Source organism: Zosterops lateralis, assembly GCF_965231275.1.
Source record: "Zosterops lateralis genome assembly, chromosome: 10".
In the NCBI taxonomy this organism is placed as follows: Eukaryota; Metazoa; Chordata; class Aves; order Passeriformes; family Zosteropidae; genus Zosterops; species Zosterops lateralis.
The window spans coordinates 2,408,328-2,431,460 of record NC_139770.1 but is presented as its reverse complement, the minus strand read 5'-3'; the positions used below and the strand labels follow the sequence as shown (position 1 = coordinate 2,431,460).

General features: G+C 41.1%; 2 long non-coding RNA genes across 3 annotated transcripts in view; one reads left to right on the top strand and one right to left on the bottom strand.

The window, feature by feature from the left end:
* Window positions 1-23,133, bottom strand: part of LOC310913316 — a 525,559-nt gene that overhangs the window by 64,262 nt on the left and 438,164 nt on the right. The window lies entirely within an intron of this gene.
* LOC310913140 lies at window positions 1,952-22,530 on the top strand. Of its 2 annotated transcripts, none has more exons than XR_014590768.1 (4): window positions 1,952-2,044; window positions 10,571-10,625; window positions 14,674-14,762; window positions 22,305-22,530. It is a non-coding gene; the product is annotated as an uncharacterized lncRNA (long non-coding RNA). The 2 variants fall into 2 exon arrangements; XR_014590769.1 differs by having other exon boundaries at window positions 14,674-14,876.

The following is a 23,133-nucleotide window of genomic DNA, read 5'->3' as shown; positions in this document are numbered from 1 at the left end:
ATGTGAAACCACGATCACTTGTGTTTACTCCTTTTTGGGATATCCTTAATCCTGATTCCAGTTCCAGTTTACTCAGGGGCTGCCTGGACAGTTAAGAACTGGTTTGCATTGCTGGCCTAACTGGTTTAACTGGAGCTGGGGCAGCATTTGGGAACAACTTCTAAAGCAAAAAGTCTGGAAAATCCCACAGGCACAGAACTTTTCCTGTACTTTTGGCACAGGACAGAACTGCCAAGCGCAGACCACACCCCTTCAACTCAACATAAAAAAAACCAATACTCAAATCATCATTACTAAAGAATTGAATAATTAATAATATTTATATTTTTACATTATATAGATACTTCCCTCTATCACACATGACATTGATTTCCATGTTCATTCCACTGAAAACCACTAATGCAATTTTAAGGAATACATAAAACACAGGTTTTGGCACAAGACTCTTTTTCCTATCTTTCAAAAATGGTTGTGGAATTATTGTCACAGCCTGTATTTGTTTTTGCATGAGTATTTTGATCAAACTGCTGATTCAATTTACATGCTACACATTATTTGCCCATCTGGCCTCTTCCAGAATAACATCAGAACAGATTTTTAAATCATTAGGAATATTAAAATCATAAAAGCAGTAAAAAATATTTGTTATTGTCAAGGACGAGTCTTGAGTCATTCTTATTCCTCTTCTGGGTTTTTTTTTGCAATGTATTAAAAATTAAAACCAGGGGGTTTGAAAGATATTATTGAATCTACAATTTTACATAAATGTAAGAATTATGAGATAACAATCCAAGAAAAAACTAATTAAAGAAATAAGAAAAAAAGTGCTGCCATATCATATTTTAGGATTTAAAAAGTCCCATAATTATCACATCACATTTTACATAATCTTCTGTGTTAAGCATGAGCTGAAAGTGCAGCTGTGAGGGCATTTTTGGGGGCATTAATCTCCTGTAGATCCCTGGATTGCACAGAATTTCTTCCACAATCTCCTTCAGGGCAGGTGTGAATCCAGCCTTGCCCTTGTGAGAAACGTCTCAACAGCAAAATCACTCGTGAAAGAAGAAAATGATCCATATCTTTGCTGAAGTGAACCAAAACAGGGAGATTTTCCTCATTTCTCAATGAAAACTCCTCGCACGGTTGCTGTGGCAGCAGAATTATTTCTGCTTTAATGGACCGTGAAGGTCTTGACTTTATTTACTGTAAATATTTAAGTATTGTCTTTAAATGAAAAGCGCACCCTAATTTTTTTTACAAATCATGATTTTTCTTAAATGCCAGTTTATAAAAAATGGATTGGCATGCCTCATTGGCTGAAGGAAAACCAATCCACAGGCTCATTTGAACATTAAAAATCTCATCTTTATCTTGACAAAAGCGGCTTCTCCCATTTGCGTTTTAGCAGGAGCGGTTCCGCTCCGCGCACAAAATCCTCCCAACCACGGCTTGATAAGTGAGGCATTATTTCAGTGAGGATGGCAAGGTTATATCCATCTAAAAACTCCACTGAGGGAGGGGAAAATCAGGGCTCTGGGCACTGCTCGGTAATTGTTCCATGTGCTCAGTCAGATGGAGACATGGAGCTCATCAAGCCATGACTCTCCACCCTTCACTCATTTACCCGCTGAGCCGCGGCTGTGACGCGTTTTCCTCCCCTTCCTTATCAAGGCTGGGGTTTGTATCAATTTTCTTTAGAATGTCACAGGGAGCAGGAGGGTGTAGCCCTGGTTTGTGCCTGAGGTGTTTTGGTTTTCTGAAATTCTTTTCCCAGGGAGTTTTCTGTAAACAGGAGAAATGTTTTTGTAGCTGTAACTTTGTTATTCATTCCTTTCCCCAGGAGGGACTTCTCCTTGCTGTCCCTCTGCTCTGACCAATGGGAGTGAAGAGGTTTGTCTTTGTGTCACCAATCACATTGGTCTGTGTGAAATGGGATAAAAGGGAGACACATCCCAGAAATAAAGGAGTCATTTTCAGCCTTCTGAAGTTCAGAGTCTGTGTCATTGTGGTGTAAAACAGCATCAGGAGGGCTCCTTCCAGTGAGGTCAAAAAAAGGGGAGTTTTCTGAAGTGTGTTTTGGGTTATTTTTAATGTTTGGAATTCTAGTGGCAACCTGCAGGAGGAGGGATGTTTTCTGAGGAAAGATTTTTGAAGGAGGGATTGAAAATTCCACATTTACTTCTAAAAATGTTGTCAATTTTTCTTTTACAAAAAGTAGTTTTTCAGGTGGAAAAACTTAGAAAAGTCTTATTTAATGCAAAGTTGATTGATGACCTTCACTAACAGTCCATTCTTGCACTTGGAGTAGTTTTTAGTTAATTAATTTTGGATATTGGTGAAGAAATTCTTTACCGAGACAGTGATGATGCCCTGCCATAAATTACCAGGAAAATGTCTGGCTGTCCCTGGATGCCTGAAAGTGTCCAAGGCCAGGTTGGACAGGGCTTGGAGCCACCTGGGATAGAGGAAAATGTCCCTCCCCATGGCAGAGGTGGAATGGGATGAGCTTTGAGGTCTCTTCCAACCCAAACCAGGCTGTGATGATTCTATTTCAACAAGACCCACAAGTTAAACAAGTGAGTGGATGAACTAATCCCAATTAACTTTAGAAAGATATTAAATTTGGAAAAAGCTGACTTCTCATTTAATTTGGTTCCTCATTACCAACCCTTCCAGCTCTGTAAGGCCTTTCAGTGCCAAGAGCTTCTTTTCAATTAAAACCCAGGCAATAGTGGGACAACACATTGCCAGGTAAGCAGTCACTATCAGAATTATCTAATTAGTTATTTTGTTACTAATTTAATTCAGGTTTTAATTCTTTGACACTACACCAGAATGTTCAGGCACCTCCAGTCTAAAAGTACATAAATGATTACAAATTATGCTTTGTATTGAGTTCATTTTTAAAAGATGCCATCAGAGCTTTCTCTAGAGCAACTCTTATTTTTTTTTTTCTGTCACTTTTAACCTGTGTTGGTTGAAACAGATTTTCTTCATCAAGCAGTATTAAACAGTTACTAAATAACTGTTATATTATATATATATATATATTTATATAAGTTATATATATATAATATAAGTTATATTTTATATATATATATATAAATAATCAGTTATATTAAATTAGACTATTATTTTTATTAAATTAAGGGTATTTTTACCTGAGTCACTCAGTAAAGAAGAAATTCTTATGAGGAGTGAGGGGACAAAGCTGCAGGAGTGGCACATCCATAGCAAGAACCATAAAATTCTTTGTCGATTAAAAGCAACATGTGAATTAACAAAACTGCTCCAACACATGGCAACGAGTAGGTGGGAATAAAAATATTGCATCACATTTCACCCAGGCTCAACTCCCAATACATCCTCTCAGAACATGCAAAATTCTGTGAGTGATTCTTTCTTTATCACCAGCCCCAAGCAACGACACGCTTGAAAGGGGGGAATTTTTAGAGTCACAACGCAGAGAGAATTCAAGAAAAGCCCTTCACAATCCACTTTACTCAGACTCCTCCTGCCCTGGAGGGAACCTGTGTGGCTAGAGAGGTTTATTCCCTAATCCCCCCTGGCCCTGCTGATCCACACCAGGGCTGACACTGATACCCTCCCAGATCCTGGGGAGATCAGCAGCCTAATCCCAGCTCCCAGCCGCCCTCAGCCCTGGAGCTGTCAGCCCTGCTCTGGCAAGGAGCACAACTGCCATTCCTGGCAGCCAGAGCTCTTCCAATCTCCTCTGTGTCCCTCTGGCATGCCTGGCTGGCCTGTCAGGGCTGTCTTTACCCAGTCCTGACTGATGACAGACAGCTGGAACCACACCATCACCAAGGAGGGGGGGGTTCTGGAGGATGGATGCTGTCTCAAATGTTTGTGACAGCGTCTGCAGGGACACAGGTGAGCAGCACATCCTTACTTCTCCCTCTCTGTCACTGCCTAATTATGAATTTTCAATCATCATCCTCTTGCCCACCTCCAGAGCACTAATTTTAAAGAAGCAGAGATCACAACTTCCAACACATCTTTGCTGCTGCAAAGGCTGTAACCACAGCTCTATAAAATTATAGAATTTAATAATTTTTATAGAAACGAAGTTCAGCCCTCAGCTGGCACTGACACAGCCCTGTTGCACTTGTCAGTGCTTTGCTGCATTCCAGCAGCTCAGCCCCTCTCCCAGACATCAAACTTCCAGATATTACCTGGAAAACAACCCGCTTGTAATGCTGGGAGGGGGAAATGACCCTGCTGGGATGGGAACTTAAACCCACATTGCTGGAGGCAAATGGAGCATGAAACTCTGTGTAAGAGGGGCTGGTAAGAGAGTTCCTGCAGGGGAACTGTGATGCTGAGCAGGCTTTTCACCTTTTTAAAGCTGTCATCCCTTCACCAGGATCTGTCCAGAGCAGGCATCCAGCCTCTGGCACACACTGCAGGATGTGGAATAGTCAAGTCATGCCTCAGATGGGAAAAGCAGCAGGAAGTATCAGGTCAGGTGTCATTTTTGGCATCAGAGGATTCCTTTGGGCTCCTCCATGTGGGTGATCCCCTCCATGACCTGCAGATCCCCAGCAGAGCAGAGCCCAAGCAGCTTTTAGGTGCAGTTCACCCTCTCCTGGTTGCAGCCACCTGAGGTTGTCACTTATCCCCCTTTCACCCACAGCTCTCCAGCTAAACTCCTGTGAAAAAACACAACACTAAGCTTAGAAACAACAAAACAGAGACAAAATGCTGTCTTCTGTGCTTTAGAGACATAAACTACATTCCAAAGCCTGAATTATGACCTGCTTTTATTCAAATCTTTAGGAGCAACACGTTGATGCTCTGGAGGTTTAATTTGATTTACTGCTGGCTATTCCAAACTAGGGATGTGTGAAGAGCAACATCCAGCCATGGTAAACCATGGTAATTCCAGCTTCCAGTTCCTGGGGAAGGATCCAGCTGGATAAATGACCTCATCTCCCCTCATTACAGATTGATCTTGGCCCTCTGATATTGATGCAGCTGACAGGGCAATCACATTGCAGCAGCTCCAAAGGAGCCTCCAGATCTCAATTCAGAGATGCCCTGCCTTGTCACTCGTCCCATTGCAAATCTTCTTTGGCAGGGGATAAGGGGAAAGGGTTATTTATAATTTAGCCATGAAATTTTAATTATGGGCTGAAATCAGCTGGGGTTAGGAATCAGGTTTGGTGGTGGAGTTGCGTGTGAGAGAGGGAAGCTGAAAGCAGAAGGTGCCTGACATTGAGGAGGCATTGGTTCAGCTCGTTAATAAATCAGGTAATTATTGGATTTTAAAATAAACTCTTATTTGTGAGGATAAGCCTCGTTTGAAGAACATCTGAGATAGGTCAGTGAGGTTTCACCTTTTCCACGCCCGTAAAAATTACTGGCGTTTGCTTTCCTGGTTAATCAAGAATAAATCAGCTGGAAATCACTCTGCACCTCATTTTCACACTGTCACTTCTGTAAAGGTCACACAAATCCTGCTGAAATCAAGGAAAATATTTACTCCACTTGCCCACTGTCCCCATGACACATAAAGGAGCCTCCCCTTGCAGTCCCTGTGCCTGGATATAGCCCCTTCCCTCGGGAATCCAGGACTTTAATCTCAATTGTACATTCTCAAGCCCTTCACACAAATTTCAATATGAATTTCAAACCACTTGAAGACAGACCCTTCAAACCAGCAGGCAGCTCTGAGTAAGTGTGTTAGACATAAATAGGTTCTTTTAAGCACAGGATATGGGAGCATTTTGTGTTATAGATTCTGAGCAATTTGAAGGCAGGATTAAAGCAATAATACAGGCCACAGATCGTTAATGCAAATGCCCAAGTTTGCAATTCTGGACACAGCCCTGGGCTCAGACATCAGTATTCACAAAAGGGACTTCACAAACAGAGCAGCATACTAATAAAAAGAGAAGAAAGAAAGAAAAAAATCACTCTGCAGAACCACAGCTGCTCAATATAGATCATCTTTCCATTTGAATTTGTATCATCATCTTTCCAAGTCAAATTGACTAATACCAGGGTGTCTTATCCAAGGGCCATGTGGCCCAATCAAAGATCAATTTAAAGTGTGTTGGAAGAGATTGATTCATTTAATTCACGGACATCAGAAGCTTTAAGCCCTGCTCCCCTGGCCAAGGCGTGACTGCAGCCTCATTCCAGCCACAGAGACACCCAGGCAATACCCAGTGGATGCAGATTAACTGCAATGAGCTTTTATGAACTCACCTGGCAACAGAAGGCAGGGATAAATCAGCCAGAGGATGATTTAACAGTATCTCACTGTGTCAGCCAGGCCAAACCTTCCCCAGTCCACCAGGGTCTTTCCTCGGATGAGATCCCCCAGATTGCAGGTGCCTGCTGATAAATTCACCTGCTGCTCTGCTTTATCACCAGTTGTCCTGGGTTGCAGTGTAGGATGTGCACAAAGTATTTATTCCATCACCATCTTCATGAGCTGTTGGAACCAGGTGGGGCAGTGTTTTCCCAGGCCCCTCCTTTGGGCTCTTCTGCTCATGGCCCATCAATGCCTTGCCCAGGACTCACAGGGAACTCCCTCCAGGAGTTATCTCTGTTTAATGGGCCATCAAGGCCCCACTGCAGGACTGTCTGTGTTTAATGGGCCACCAAGGCCCCACTGCAGGACTGTCTGTGTTTAATGGGCCACCAAGGCCCCACTGCAGGACTGTCTGTGTTTAATGGGCCACCAAGGCCCCACTGCAGGACTGTCTGTGTTTAATGGGCCACCAAGGCCCCACTGCACGACTCCTCATCCCATTGGGAGATGCTCCCAATGCCCAGGGGGAGGAGCCAAGCATTCCCACCTGGAGAGAATCTGAGATTTGGGACTCTTACAAATGTACTTTCAAAATCTTAAAACATAATTTCAGATTATTTTTTATCCACCTTCGTAATGCAAAAATTCCCTCCAGAGGAAAATCTAATAAAAAATGGAAAAAAAAAAGAATTAGCATTACTCAATACTCTCAGAGCAACACTTCGGCTGAAAAGCTGATTTAAAGCCCCAAATTAGTTAATGTTTGATAATGAAATCAATAACATAATTATATCTTTCTGGAACTGCATTTAGCTGAGATTTTTCTTATTCCTTTGTTTATTTTTCCACTCCAATGCCTTTTGCAAATTGCTTATAATTAAGATAAAGCAACGATTACAGAAATACCACGGAACGTGGTGATTCCATTAATGTGGGCAGCACAAATCAGACTGTGGAGAAACTCATCTAAACAACCTGCAAATCCTATTTTGTTTTTGGTCGAAAATTCAGACTTCTTTACATATAAATATATTTACAGTGATTGAATAAAACAGCCTAAGTGCTTAAATTCCCTTGGGATTTCACTTCTTGTCATAATAAAGTGAGGGCAGACAAATCCAGTCACTGAAGGTGTGACAGGATATAAAAAAATCCAAATTTTCTCAATGTGGGGAGCACAATTCTGGGTTTGAAATGAGTGGGAGATATAACAGATCCTACAAAACACATTTCTCAGCAGTTTTCCCAGCTTATTTTACATTCTGATTGAACTTTTGGCCAAAAATTCCAACCTCATCCCTCCAGTTTCCTGAGCTGGGAAAAAAAATTAAAAACTCATCTTACCTTGATTGTGTGGAATTCCTCCACTAAATGTCCCACTTGGGACTAGAGTGAGGATTTTCATCTTGGATTTATGGCCAATCCAGGCTTAGGAAAGGTCCAGGTGGGCTTAGGTTTCGAACAAACAAAAAAGCTCTTTGTAATCTGAGGAGAGGAGGGAAAAAAATAATCAAATAATCAAGAATTGAGCAGTGATGGGAAGAGATTTGAGCAGTGATTCCATTGATTTCAGCGGGGTTTGTTTTGTGGAGCCTTTATTTAGACAGGAGACATCAAAATGCTCCAAAGAAATCCCCAGCAATGGGAGCAGAAATTGCCTTTCTGATGGCAGGTGATGTTCTCTGCTCTGAGAAGGCAAAATATCACCCAGCAAAACAAACAAGACAAGCTTTTCATGAAACAGAGCAGAGAGGTTTTTCCCCTAATGCAGGAATCAGGGATTAAATTTCCTGCCTGGCAATACACAGGAGGTCAGGAAAGATGTTTATAATGGCATTTTCTTGCTTAAAAATCTATGAAGACAACGGATTGGTGTGTCAGGTTCAGGCTCTGCTCTGCTCTGTTTCTTTCCAGTTTGACCTCTTAATCCCATCCATCTCAGCACTGAGTTAATACCTTCCTAAATCCACTGGAGTTCTCCTTCAAGTGTGCTCAAATCAGGGAGATTTTTTTTGCTTCGAGTACAAGTTGGACCTAAGGCTTTCATTTTTTAAAAAAATAAATCGATTTTTCTTTTTAGAATATATAGATTCAAATATGTAATAATATTTAAGCAAGTACTTCGGTTTGAGTCCCCTAATTCACAATAAATGAGAGGATTTACCTTGCTATTAATTTTTTTTATTATTATTTTGTAATACTGACAGTAAACATAATCAATAACCAAAACCCAATTAATTTCCAAAATGCAGCAAACTAATTAATTCACACAGAACCTAATACCATGAATAAACCCCATGAATACCATGAATAAATATTAGAGGTACAGGATGCAGAAAGATGCACCACCCATTGGGATCTCTCCTTTATTTTGGGGTTTTTTAGCTTTGTTCAGTCCCCAAAGCTGATTTTCATTGGTATTTTTGGAAAAGGAAAGATTTTGCTGTCTCTGTGCCCCAATAAAAGATATTTCACTTCAAGCAAAAGGTGTCTGAGCTGGTTTGGTTTAACTGAGCCCCACACCTGGAGCAGGAGGACAAACAACAATAAATCCAAAGAAAACTTCACTGGAAAACACCAAAAAGTTTTGCAGTGGGATAGGAACTGTCAGAAAACACTTCTGACTATCACAAGTCCTACATTTAAAACACAAAAGTAAATATTGCCCTACTTACATTTTAAAATATTTATCTCAATTATTATTTGCAGGGAAAAAAAAAAAGGGATAAAAAATGAAAGCCCAGCTAAGCACCACAAGCAGCAACAGTGGATCTAAAAAATCATTAAACCCTAACCATTAGTGAGTTGTAAGCAGATTAACATTAATTGTGGATCCTCTTTGTGAATTCCTAATCACCTTGGCAGCCTTTTTCCTAATGGTGGGAGGCACATCGGGATGTGTGAGGCTTTCTAATAATCCACATTATTTATTGATGCTCTATTTATGCTCCTAAATACGTTTAGACATTTCAGGCAATCCAGAATATTTGCAAAGCCTGATCAACTGGCACAAGCCCTGGCTCAGGGAAGTGCTCAAGCATTTCAATATCATTAAGGTTGGAAGAGACCTCCAAGATCATCAAGTCCAACCTTTGAATATCCCCATTCCACAAAAATCACATCCCAGGGAGCTCTTTTTTGCATTTTTTGAGCTCTTCCAGGGATGGTGATCCCAGCTCTGCTCCAGGCAGCCTCTCCCAGTCTTTCACCACTTCTCCAGGGAAAAAAATTTTTCCTAAAATCCAGCTTGAACCTCCCCAGCTCAACTTGAGACCACTTGTTTTCAAAAAGAACTATAACACATTAAAATAAAATAAAATTAAAAAAAATTCCCATTTTATTTATCCAGGTATGTGATACCTATTCAGAATTCTGCATTTTATACTCTGTTAAAAAAAGTAAAAATAGCCACTTTGGCAGAATTTAGAAGAAAAAAAGAGATTAAAAAAGAAAGACAGATGTGAATATTATTCAATGACCCTAATAAGATCCTGGGCCATTCAATTATTGCACTTACAAAATTAGAAGCCCATAACATGGTTTTTTTTTTTTAGCATAAATTCTGTGCTGTAGACTCTGATGGAGGTGAAATTCTGTCAGCAGTTAATAGCCTTAAATTGATGTTAGTGAGTGAGGATTTGGGAATTTTTTAGTGGTCAGCACTTAAAGGAATTGTTACATTTTAAGAGGATGATGAAGGCCCAAATTTAAAGGTCAGGTTCAATTTCCTGCTCAGTGAGAGGTTTCCTTGTAAGGCCCAGAATTTTGGGGTTGGACACCCAATACCTCATAAAACCAAAAGCTTCCCTAGAACTTAAAGATGGACTAAAAGCAGAATCTGCTGATGAAGAAGTTGAACAGAAATGTTTTGTATGTCCTGAATAACCCAAACTCTCCAGTCATGATGATCATTGCTAGAAATGTCACTCCCACCAGGCTGAAATGTCTCAAATTTTGACCAAAAAAAAAAAAAAAAAAAAAAAAAAAAAAAAGCAGGACTTGCAAGAAAACAGCTGCTGGTTCACAATTTGCTGTTTTAGAAGCAGACTCAAATCTTGGTAAATGCATTCCCTGTTTCTCTCTGCTAGGATTCATTAATTTTGGGGGGGAAATATTGTGGTTTGTAATATTGTTATAAATCACACATTTTACTCTCCCAGACGTGCTCAAGCAGCAGCGCTGAGACAGAAGCAGAGCTTGCTAATTATGTGCCACAACAAAGATTATAATGAATGCTCTCATTAACTATTCCTTTATGTTTGATGAACTAATAAATAATTTCTTCCTCAGCCATTATAAAATCATTTGGCACAAAGACCCTTGATGTGCTCACAAGCCCCTCCAGGTAAGTTTTTATTCTGTATTTTTAATCATCTCTGGGTCGTGATGGACTTTTCCCGACTCAGCCACATTTGCTCCTTTTTCCATGGCCATTCTGCATCAAGAGCTGCAGCTGCAACTGGATTATTTGGATTTTTTTGGGAATCTTGGGGAATTCTCACTGCCGTTTCCCCATGGAAAGGGTGGTCAGGCATTGGAAGGGAGGATTGGATTCCCCATCCCTGGAGGTGTCCAAGGAAGGATTGGACACTCAGTGCTCTGGGATGGTGGACAAGGTGGGGATGGCTTACAGGACTCCAAAGTCTTGGAGGGATTTTCCACCCTCAGTGATTTTGGGATTCTCACTCTCTTGCAGCTCCCTGAAGGGAGATTGGAGCCAGGTGGGGTTGGTCTCTTTTCCTGGGTAACATGTGATAGAACAATGGCTTCAAGTTGCACCAGGGAAGGTTTTTTATATTTCAAAAAATGTCTTCACTGCAAGGGCTGTCCAGCCCTGGCACAGCTGCCCAGGGCAGTGTGGAGTCCCCATCCCTGGGGGGATTTAAAGCTGTGGCACTTGGGGATGTGGGTCAGTGCTGGCCTTGGGGAATGGTTTGACTTGATTTTATGGGTCTTTTCCAACCTAAACCACCCCGTGGTTCCACTTCCCTGCAGCAGCCCCTTCCCTCAGCTCCCTCCCATTCCAGAGGTCCACATTGGCAGGAGCCATGGTGAAGAGCCCCCAAACCCCACCCCAGCTGTCCCCTGAGCAACCCTCACCCTGTCACAAATCTGGGACCATCACTGTCACCCCAAACCCACACACTGCCCCGAGAGCCACCACTGCTGCTGCTGGAAGAGGTTTTACCCACACCTCAAAAATGGGGAAAGTTTCCTTCCCATTCTGCTTCCTTTTCAATTCAGACAGGAGCAAATGCGACAAGGAGAACAACAGGATCTTCTTCATTCAGATGCCTCTTCTCCCTGCAAGAGCAAAGGCAGCTCAGCCCAAGCACCGGGGCCGGCGTGAAATCAATTCCAGCTGCCGTGTACAGGGGAAATTTGAAATACAAATAGGAATGTTCTCCAGCTATTATAAACACTGGATTTTTTTTTTCTATGAGCAGCATTGGCTTATCTGTATTATTACCACAAAGCTTTTTGGAGTTATGTGTGTAGCAGCAGCCACAACAACTTGTTCCTTAAAGAAAAAAAAAAAAAAAAGAAACTCAAAAAAAACAGTGATGCAGCACCGTTAGAGCAGCTTAAACAGCAAAATTACAAATGAATCCACTCTGCAGCCCTGAAGAGCCACTTCTCATGTTTGTTACAGGAGTCATTGGAGTCTGAGCATGTCTCAGAGCTGAGGGCTGGGTAAGCAAAGCAGAAAATCCATGATGATAGGAGTGATGATTGTATTTATTTGCACTTGGGTAGCGGGTGAGATTCCCTGTCATGCTCCAGGAAGCAGGAATGAGGACCGCTGCCTAACCTGTGGATATTTAAATAGGCTTCATCCCCAGAGCTTGCACAATGGATGAAACACCTTTAGCAGCCGCTCCTTTGCTGTTCACAGGCATCAGGCGCAGCAATCCTGCTTTGGCAAGGATTTCAGTGGAGTTTTGAATGCCTCAGACAGGTCATGTCAGTCTAGATCTGTTATCCAGACCAGAAATCAGTGAAAAAAATAATAATTAAGGGAGCTCTGACTGAACACACCCACCCTAGAGAAGCTTAGCCAATATAATGGGATAAAATACTCACCACTTGTGTTTGTAGGAGTTCCACTTGTGGCTTGCAGTGCTTTCTCAGGAGGGTTTTTGGGTTTAATGACGTGATGTTCATTAAATCAGTCACCATGTGTGAGCAATGCTCCCACCAGAGTCAGTGCAGAGCCAAACAAATGGTGTCATTTAGCCTGAAAGGAGGAAGGAAAATGGGGAGATTGAGGTATATTCATCATTTTAGCCACAATAAATCACAGAAAAAGCTGAGTTGGAAGGAACCCTCAAGGATTGTTGAGTCCAACTTCTGGCCCTGACAAAATAAAAGAAAATATTATATGGGAAATGTCTGAGTCCCCCTTCCTGAATCAGAGGGGGACACAGCCATGGACTGCAAATGGGACAGGCATAAAATACAGAAACATCTTTTACCAGCTGTCAATCAACCCAAATACGGCATATTTGCACAAGGATGAAAATGTGTTTCTATTCTGTACCAGAATTTTTTCCAGTAAAAGTTGAATTTTCACCATGGGCTTAATACAAATACTGATGAAGTCACTGAGAATGAATCCATTGACCTGCCTGGACTTTGGATGAGCTGGGTAATGATAATGATGATGATGACGACATCATCATTGGATTGATAACAGTCCCTCCATTGACCTGACTGGATTTGGGGATTTTTGACCAACAATTGCAGCTACTCTTTCCCTGGCAAACAACCCCACCACTTTTCCTGCCATTTTCTGAAGTCCCAATCCCCTTTGGGAGTTTGAGCCCTAGAATTAAACATCCTTGAGCAACTCAACTCCCAAATGCAAATCATCCCCACATGGAATTGCTGGGCCTGGACTTTGCTCCTTGATTTCCAATAATTTAATGGTGCCCACTGTCCCCTTTAATTTTCACCATGGGCTTAATACAAATACTGATGAAGTCACTGACAATGAGTCCATTGACCTGCCTGGACTTTGGATGAGCTGGATAATGATGATAATGATGATGACATCATCATTGGATTGATAACAGTCCCTCCATTGACCTGACTGGATTTTGGGATTTTTGACCAACAATTGCAGCTACTCTTTCCCTGACAAACAACCCCACCAGTTTTCCTGCCATTTTTCTAAGTCCCAATCTCCTTTGGGAGTTTGAACCCCAGAATTAAACACCTTTGAGTAACTCAACTCCCAAATACAAATCATCCCCACATGGAATTGCTAAGCCTGGATTTGCTCCTTGATTTCCAATAATTTAATGGCACCCACTCTCCCCTTGGGCTCTTGACCATTACAGAGATTTTTTATCACAAATTCCTTCCTCGTGTGGAGCTTTCAAAGGTCACAAATCCCACTGCCCAGCTTTTCCTTATGCAGGAGCCAGATTTAAACCTCCAACCACAGACCAAATGTTAAATCTGAAAAGGGTGTGAAATGTCCTGAAATAACTCATAAATACAGACTCCACACTGTCACAGGGTGGGAACGCAGCCATCAGGGAATGATGTTGGAGAACAGACCTAGTGATGTTATTTTAACAGCGTCCCAAAGAAAAATACATCTGTTATAGCAAAGAAAAAAACAAAAACTTTACCAAATTATAGCTGAATTCACCCACACTCAAAAACAAACCCCCACGTTAATTAAAAACTCAACCTGGAGCTTACAGACTGTGCTTCTCCTTAACAATACACACAAAAAAAATACCAGAGGAGGTTGATAAAAGCAAAATATTCCTCACCTTTTCTCTCCAGCTTCCCCAAGCCCTGACTCCTCTCAGAAGCTGAATTTCAGCCCTGACCACTGCAAATAACCCCATTTCCCCATTTGCAGCCTTGTCCAGCTTTTTTTGCCTCCCATCCTGTGGTGATTTACTGAAATAAACTGGAATCTCTACACTTGAATATCAGGGGCTTTCACAGGCCAATTTCAAGATCCATTAGTGGCCATCTCAGGGCTTGGAAGCTTCTTTTTTTTTTATTTTTTTTAAGCTGGTTTAGTGTCCTCAGCCTGGCTGAATATTTCTCCTTCTCACCAAGAAGAGACGGGGACTGAAAGCGAAAAGAGATGTACTCGTGAAGATTAAAATCTCCTTTACAAATTGAGTGTATTAAGCATCTGTGCTACTTGGCAGCCTGGTGCATCAATTCCAACATAAAATAGTGCTAACAGCCCTACAAGCTTTTTATCTCTCCCAGCTCCCTGCAGCTCCTGGGTGAATCACATAGGCAAGAATTGGAACTGGCCTTTCAGACAGGGAGTTAAGCAGCTCTTAAATCAGACAAGCACCATGCCCAGGCAAAGGCAATTTACCTTTTTTTTTTTTTCTTTTTTATGCCATTTGAAGTGACAAAACCACTTTTGCTCTTTGAGGAGTGCATCTAGAGCTGGACATTATGGATCTGACCGTGGTTCCTGTCCCAGCATTGCAATGCTGTGGGTATTTATTGACTCTCTTTTCATATTTGTGCCACATTGGTTCATTCCTGTAGTATTTTCCGTGGATGGTGGGACAAGGAACTTTGCAGACCTGAGATGTTCTAGAAACAGGTGGGTTTATTGCAAAGGTCGTGGGTAAAGAGGGCTTTGCCTTCAGCCACCAGCAAAGCCCTAAAGAGAGAATGGGGAGAGAGAGATAAAAGAGAAATAAGGGGTAGAAATGGGGTAAGAGCAGGGGAAAAGCTTGGGGAGAAAACAGGAGCAAGAGAGAGAGAGAGGGGAAGAGAGGGGTGAAGCAAGAAAGAGCAAGTGAAGAGGAGAGTAGGGGGGAAAAGGTGAGAGGCAAGAGAGTGATCACCTTGTTCCAATCCATTCTATCTCTTTTTGTGTTGAATATTCTAATTTACAGTGACCAACCCGTGCAAGATACAAAACCTACAAACTTTGCATGCAGCCTATGAGAACTACTACATTACCATGTCATTTTATATTCTAAACTCTAAAGACTCCTTTCCTTATGTCCTTGTTCCCTGATGCCTTTGCAGGGTGGAAAGGCAACATTCCTGAGTCTCTTGTATTCCTGTCTTTCAACCCATCTCCAGCTCATCACCGTTTTCCTGCCTGCCATGATCACATCTCAAAACTGCCTTTCATTTCTATTTCACTCACAGGTTTTACATCTCCAGTATTTCTTACCATACAATCATATCCATATCCCTGTCCCATCTTTCCCAACACATTCCCACCTGCTGAGGCTGAGCTGGGATCCCTCAGAGGTTCTGACATTTAGTGCAGGTGAAGGGGAGGGACGGGCAGAGCAGATGAACTCTGCTCCAGGACAATTCTGATTGGGTTAAAATAGATGAGGGGTTGGATTTTCACGCTTTTTTAGCGACCATTGTTCTTCTCTTGCAGCACAAATTTGCCCGTTTTTTGGAAGTTCAAACATAGCTGAAACCTAATAAATGATCTTAGAGTGATGCACATATTAAATATACTTCAGTCATATTCTTTTTTTCAACGCATCCTATAAAATAATTAAAAATTAAAGTGCTGCTGTTCCATTTTCTACACCTTAAATGAGTCACTTCAGAGGTGCCTCTAAATAAGAGAACTGCATTCAAAAAGTCAAAGGTCCAGCTGGTTGTCAATGAACTAAAAGAAAGGATAAATAGAATTAATTTAAAAAGAAAACAACTTTTTCTTTAAAAAGAAACAACTTTTTTTCAATAGAGAATCAGTTTTTCTTCCCATTTTCCAGCTTTAAATTTGTTCTTAAAAACGATAACAATTTAGGTAAAACAAAAATTCCGATAAATGTGTGCATTCATTGTTTTGGAGCAAAATTATTCCTGCAAAAAGAACATTCCCAGGTGGATTCCCAGGCTGGATTTGGGAATCCATCAGGAGGAGGGCAGGACCACCCAAGGATGACAACAACAAGTGGGCACTTTGAGTCACCAAGTCTCCAAACCTTTCTCATGGCAGAAGAGAGAGGAAAAGGCAGGAAAAATGGAGTTTTCAGAGGGAATTTCATGAAGCAATGAGCTTGACTTTGTTCTAATATCACATTGTTCTTCACGAGGTCAGATTTTTAAATGCCTTTAATGATGCAAATAAATGCTGGTGAGAACCACTGAGGCTCCACTGAAGCCAATTACAGCAGTGGGGCCTCTTTTAAAGGAAAATTTCTTTTTCTTCTTTAAAATTAAAATTCCCTGAATGAGTAAAACCCACCAAGGACATTACTGGGGAAATTAGAGCAGCACCTCAGCTCTGAATTATTAATAAACAACATGCAGTGGAATTATTCACCCAAACAAGTCGTGTGTACATTAAGAGATATTCCCCACAACAAGGTTTAAATAGAAGGCACAGTGATTAAATGGAGTTTAATTAACAGCTACAATTAGCTAATCAAAAGGAAGTGGTTCCATTATTAGTCAGTACCTGCTGTAGAACAACTCTGCTGTGAACATCCAGTGTGTGTTGAGGAGCCACAGAGCCAAATCCTTTACTGGAACACTGATAATAACTGCATTTACCTTCACTGAGTGATTGTGGTCGTTACAAATTTCAATTTTAAATGCTTTCATTCCGCTGAAGAAGAAGAGCCAGATACGATATGAGACATTGGAATGGAGATGTTGGTGACTAAAGTGTTCTACAACAGAGAATTGGGAAAGTCCAGATCCCTAAATGTGGTTCAGGTGAATAAAAGATAAGAATTTATATTATTTTAATCATAGAATTCCATGATGGTTTGGGTTGGAAGGAACCTTAAAAATCATCAAATTCCACCCCATGCCATGGGCAAGGACATCTCCCACCATCCCAGGCTGCTCCAAGCCCCAATGTCCAATCTGGCCTTGGACACTCCCAGGAATCCAAGGACATCCACAGCTTCTCTGGGAATTCTATTCCAGAGCCTCCCCACTCTCACAGTGAGGAATTTCTTCCCAAATATCCCATCTAAACATGCTCCTTTTCAATTTAAATCCATTTCCTCTTGTCCACTCACCCCAGACCCTTGTGGTGTGCCACGATGACAACAAACTGCAAAAGAGAAGATGAATGAATCAGGAAACTTCAATAATGTTTAATAACAAAGCAAATACTTTTCACAAAAGAATTATTAACCACAACACATTCCTGTAGATCAATAAACTGCTGCCACTCAGCGAAGAATTTAATTTTGCATTAAAACCTCCATGTCTTCTACAAATGAAAGCAGCCAGGCAAGGCTCTAGTGTTTCACTTCTGCACCACAACAAACTCCTCTGGACCAAACTCCAGGATCACAGTCAAGGAGATTAAATTTTTTTTCCAGGCCATGGAAAAAATGGCTCCTGCTGGTTTTGCCCCTTTTTTAATCAAAGCTGCTGCTTTCCAAAGGTGAGGCTGTGGAGTGCAGCTGGCCCTGGAGACAGAATTCTCCCTGCCCTGGGCACAGAGCTGATATTTTGCTGTTGTTGTTGGAGGGAGGAGGAGATCCCACATCCCCCCCATGTGAACCTGACTCAAACCAAGGAATGCAGCTTGTGTTATAAAGAACATCACCTCAGGAAAGACTTGTTCTACCTCCACATTAATATAAGAAAATGAATAAGTTCAGTGGGGGTTTCTCACCAAAAACAATTCTCCACAAATCCCAAAGAGGTTGGTACTACCCAAAAAATTTGCTCCAACATTCCTTACCCAAGGGTCTCCTCCCATGGCCAAATTACCTCCAAAATAGGTTTAAAATCTGGGGTTGTCTGAGTTCTGCACCACAGTTAAGCTCCCATTTCTCTCATTTTATCAGTCTCCCCAAATATTCTGTGACCCTCAGTTATTTTATTGTTTCCTGCTTCTTACAGGGAAGGGAAGGGAAGGGAAGGGAAGGGAAGGGAAGGGAAGGGAAGGGAAGGGAAGGGAAGGGAAGGGAAGGGAAGGGAAGGGAAGGGAAGGGAAGGGAAGGGAAGGGAAGGGAAGGGAAGGGAAGGGAAGGGAAGGGAAGGGAAGGGAAGGGAAGGGAAGGGAAGGGAAGGGAAGGGAAGGGAAGGGAAGGGAAGGGAAGGGAAGGGAAGGGAAGGGAAGGGAAGGGACTTCCCTTGGACTCCTTGGACTTCCAATTTCTTTTGTTTTCTGCCTCACATCATGTCTCTTCAACAACTTACAGCCCTAAAGTGCACTATATATTTATTATATAGAAATGACCTTTCATTTTTGTGGGTTCCATTTACACATCTGCTTCCAGCTGCCTGAGGATCCTGAATTTTCCTCTTTTTATTGCTCTGTGGTGACTCCTGTGTGTCTCTATCGCTCTTAAGAAAATAATAATCTGTTTTATAACCTTGCTTCAGCAAAGCTTTGTTTATTACAGCACTCTGAACCACGAGTATCCAAAATTCCACAGGAAAAAGAAGTTTACCTGGTAAACACAACACCGTGTCTCCCTTTATTCTGATGCAAGTAAAAATCAGAGTAAATAAAATAAACTTCATTTAGGCTGCACAACAGGAGATTAAAAGGAAAAGAGGCGCAGTGTGGAACGTTTACAAATCAAACTGGCAAACAGGTTGAAGTCATGATCACATCAATGCAATCAGACTTTGAGAATTTCCAAATTAAGGTTTTATTCATAGTGATGTTTTTATTCCTGCAGCATCAAGGGCAGGGAATGATCCTTTCCTACAGGATTCGGGCAGGTGTGTTTTCCCTGTGGTTGCAGGTGGAAATGCAACAGCAAAGCAGATGAATAACTTCATTTTTAGCACCACTAAAAGCATATTTGATAATACATCTGAGTATCCACTCAAACATTTTGCATTTGATCAACCTCTGATCAATGAGACTTCCAGTTTCAAATATTCAATCAAATAAAAAAAAAGGACTCAAGAAATTGAATTTTTATATAGAGACAGAAGCACATCTTCCAACTCCTTTTACCACGGAATGGAGGAGCTCCAAACACTTTCTCTTTTTTAATATCCCTCCTCCCTAAACTCCAGATTTGTGGGATTAAACACGTGGCAGCCTTTGCTTGGAGTTTACATCACTAGGAGAGATTTTCCAAGGCTGTGGAGAAAATGGAGATTAGTCCTGCCTTGCTCTACTTTTGTTCCAGACACATTTGGAGCTCACAGGGGAGGGGGAAGCGCTCTAAGGCAGCGCCAGGAAGGCTTAGCCCCATTTCACACCACTTAATCACAGATTACAAATAGCAGGGGACAAGAAATCAACTCCTTTCCCATTCCTAAACGTTCTGGAGTTTGTTTCCGAGCGTGTTTCTCTCTGAGGAGGAAATAGCTAATTTAACACGCTTATTAAGACAAAGGGATGAGCTCTATCCTGTTTTTAATTGGGTTGTATCAAGCCCTAGATGGAAGGGATGTATTTGTGGGGGTTTTTTACTGCAGAGCAGTTAATTTAATTTACCATTTCCATTCTGTTCGTTATTAAATCCGCAACGATTTAATACCTAAATTAATTAATATCTAAACAACCGTGCAAAAAATATAAAAATTTAAAAAGCCCATGAAGTTCAAGAGTAAGTAACAGGGATGTGCATTCCACTCATGGTGGAATTCTTGTAGCATGAGCTGTTTTTTCCAAAAAAGTTAAAAATCCATGAAATTCTAATGTAAGTAGCAGGGATGTGCCCTCCAGTAATCATGGAATTCTTGCAGCATGAGCTGTTTTTCCATTGCAAGAGTTCACAAACACAAGATATGGACCATGAAGTGCTGCACATTCCAATGCAGAGTGATGTTGTTTTACATCACAACGACACAGACTCTGAGATTTCAGAAGGCTGAAAATGACTCCTTTATTTTTGGGATGTGTCTCCCTTTTATACCATTTCACACAGACCAATGTGATTGGTGACACAAAGACAAACCTCTTCACTCCCATTGGTCAGAGCAGAGGGACAGCAAGGAGAAGTCTCTCCTGGGGAAAGGAATGAATAACAAAGTTACAGCTACAAAAACATTTCTCCTGTTTACAGAAAACTCCCTGGGAAAAGAATTTCAGAAAACCAAAACACCTCAGGCACAAAACCAGGGCTACACAGAGCTCCCAGGGGCAGGGAAAGAGGAATTTAAATCTTCACAGCCACTCATAAAATCATGGAAAGGTGTTGATTGGAAGGAACTTTAAAGCTCATCCAGCTGTCAAGGGCAGGAACACCTTCCCCTGTCCCAGTCTGCTCCAAGCCCCAATGTCCAACCTGGCCTTGGACACTTCCAGGGATCCAGGAGCAGCCACAGCATCTCTGGAAAACATCTCCAACCATCTCCCAGCACCTCTCAGAAAAGTATAAAACTCAGCACCTGTTGTAAAATTACTTTTCACCTTCTGCTAATGATAATCCAGATGTATAAAAGTTGAGGAATAAGTCACAGAAAATAAATCCTGATTTTTTTTTCCTACTGATGGAATTAGTTTGAACACAGGCAAGGATTCTTTGAATCCTGAAGCTCCTGGCACTCAGTAAAATGCAGAGCACTGGAGAGAAGGAATTGGGACAATTCCTCATAGAGAGAGAGAGGTTCAGAGCTGAGTTACAGGTCGAGGTAAAATTGCTGCCTCACAAAAGCTCCATTCACCAGGAGCAGAGCGTGAGAAATTGCTGCTGTGAGATGAATGCATTCCCCTCATCAGATGATTAATAAAAAAGATAATGGCTCCTTCAAAAAGCCAATGGGTTGATATTATTATTTTTGCCTGTGTCACGCTGGAGCATGTGGGCAAAGGAAAAAAAAAAACCCTTACCAAGGCAGAACTCTAAATTCTTCCCCTGAATAAAAGTTCAAATACCATTAACTAACCCATTGTACAGATGTAAAAGGCCCAATTGAAACTAAGAATAAATACCTGGAATTCCCTCTCCTGCTATTCATTTTTTGGAGACATGAAAAACCATCACACTCGAGGCAAAGTGATGAGTTGCAGTGGCTTCTTTGTGCAGTTTAAATGCTCAAAGCACTTCGTGGATTTTATGGTGCCATAATACAAAATTTGCAAATATGTAGAACATCTTGAACATTGGGAAGAGATTTTAAATGCTGAGATTGAAGCTTAGTTCAGAAGTCCCAGGAACAAGTGCAACATCTTGTGAATGGCAATAGAGAAATTTCACAGCAGAATAAATACAGGGTTTGATAATTAATAACTTCCTAGTTTGTTTTAGAGAAGATTAATGTTAAACAATCGATCATTTTGCTTTTTTGGAGGGATGTACACCTGTTTGGACTAGCTTGCCTGATTTATTTTTAGCCCATAATGGATTTATTTGCATTGCCTATAAATAAAATAGCAGAGCCACATCTGTAGCAGATATATTGTCACCAAGTTAGGATGTGACAGCAGCACTTCCATAAATGTCCCCACCTCCCGCAAGCTTTACCGGCGTGCCACAGCCAAAGGTTAAAAATACCATTAAATAACGATTCCAGAATTAGCATGGAAGTCAAAACTCATCATTTTGGCATGACAGAACCATAATTCATGGCAAAATCCCTCTGGTGAGCAGGAGGTGAGCACACTGTGGTCCAGGTTGTTTTTTCTATTCCCAAAGGTTTTTTCGTTGTCCCCTCATGTGGCTTTGTCTCGTTCTTTTGGGCAGAGCCAAGGTGAGACCTTGGATTAAAGCTGAGCTGCCCAATTTCAGCCTCAGGATTTGAGCTTTTCTATTTCCCATCCATTTGTACTCCTGCAGCTCTTTAGTGTGTGACTCTAAACTCCACACACAGTGCCAGCAGCTGCTGCCCCAGTTTGGGCAGACACAACAATTCCTCTCCAGGCCTGGGGATCAAGGACACCTCACTGCCTCAGGCCCCGGAGATGGGAACAAAAGTGAGTTGTGGGGGGAAAACTTGGGGTAAATGACTTCATTAGCTGGAGCTGGAATTGGGAGATGAACCCCCAATGTGCAAATGGCCCAAAGTGATCAAAGTGTGCAAACCCCTGACCCGGGGTCCAGTTTGGGTGTAGCCCTGGGGGCTTTATCTGCCATAAACATATCCCTTGATTCTTTCTGGCCTCTGTTTTTAGGTAGCCCCAAAGGCATCACACCCAGCTGCCCTGTGCCTGTTTTCCAGGCAGGAAAACCTCAGGAGTTTGGATTCTCTGGGATTGTGTCGCGGCTCCGGCGCTCCCAACACTCGCTCCTTCCCTTCCCGTTGTTCGCTACAACCCCAAGCCAAGAGCTCATCCAATAAAAATCCATCAGAGTAACTTCTCCAGCAGCCATTCCTGGTGCCAGCTGATCCAGCAGTGCTCCAAAGCAGTGCTTTGATATTTTTTCCATCTTATCTCTCTTTTTTATATATATAATTTTTTTCTTTAATTATATATATAATATATATTATATATTATATATTATTATATTACTATATAATATATAATATATAATTTTTCTTTAATTATTATTGTAATATAATTGTTATATATTTAATATATAATAATTATATATAATGATTATATATAATTTATATATATATAATTTTTCTTTAATTATTATTTTTGTATAATTATTATATATTTATATATAATTTTATATATATATATATATATATATATATATATATAATTTTTCTTTAATTATTATTATTTTTTTATTTTTTCCCCAGGATCTATCAAAACTCCCTTCACAGCCAGAGGAAATTTTCCTATAAACTCCAAACTGAATTTTAAAAAGTCTTAAAAATTTTAAAAAGTCTTTAAAAAGTAGCCATTAGACTGAACCCAAATCACCTGGCAGTTTATCAGTCGTATAATGAAGTGGCCTCTCCATATTTTTTTCATGCTCTGTCTAGAACTTGGCTGTGGCTCTGAAAATCTGCACAACAGCTCTACAAGTGAGGGCTTTTAAAATTTCCTG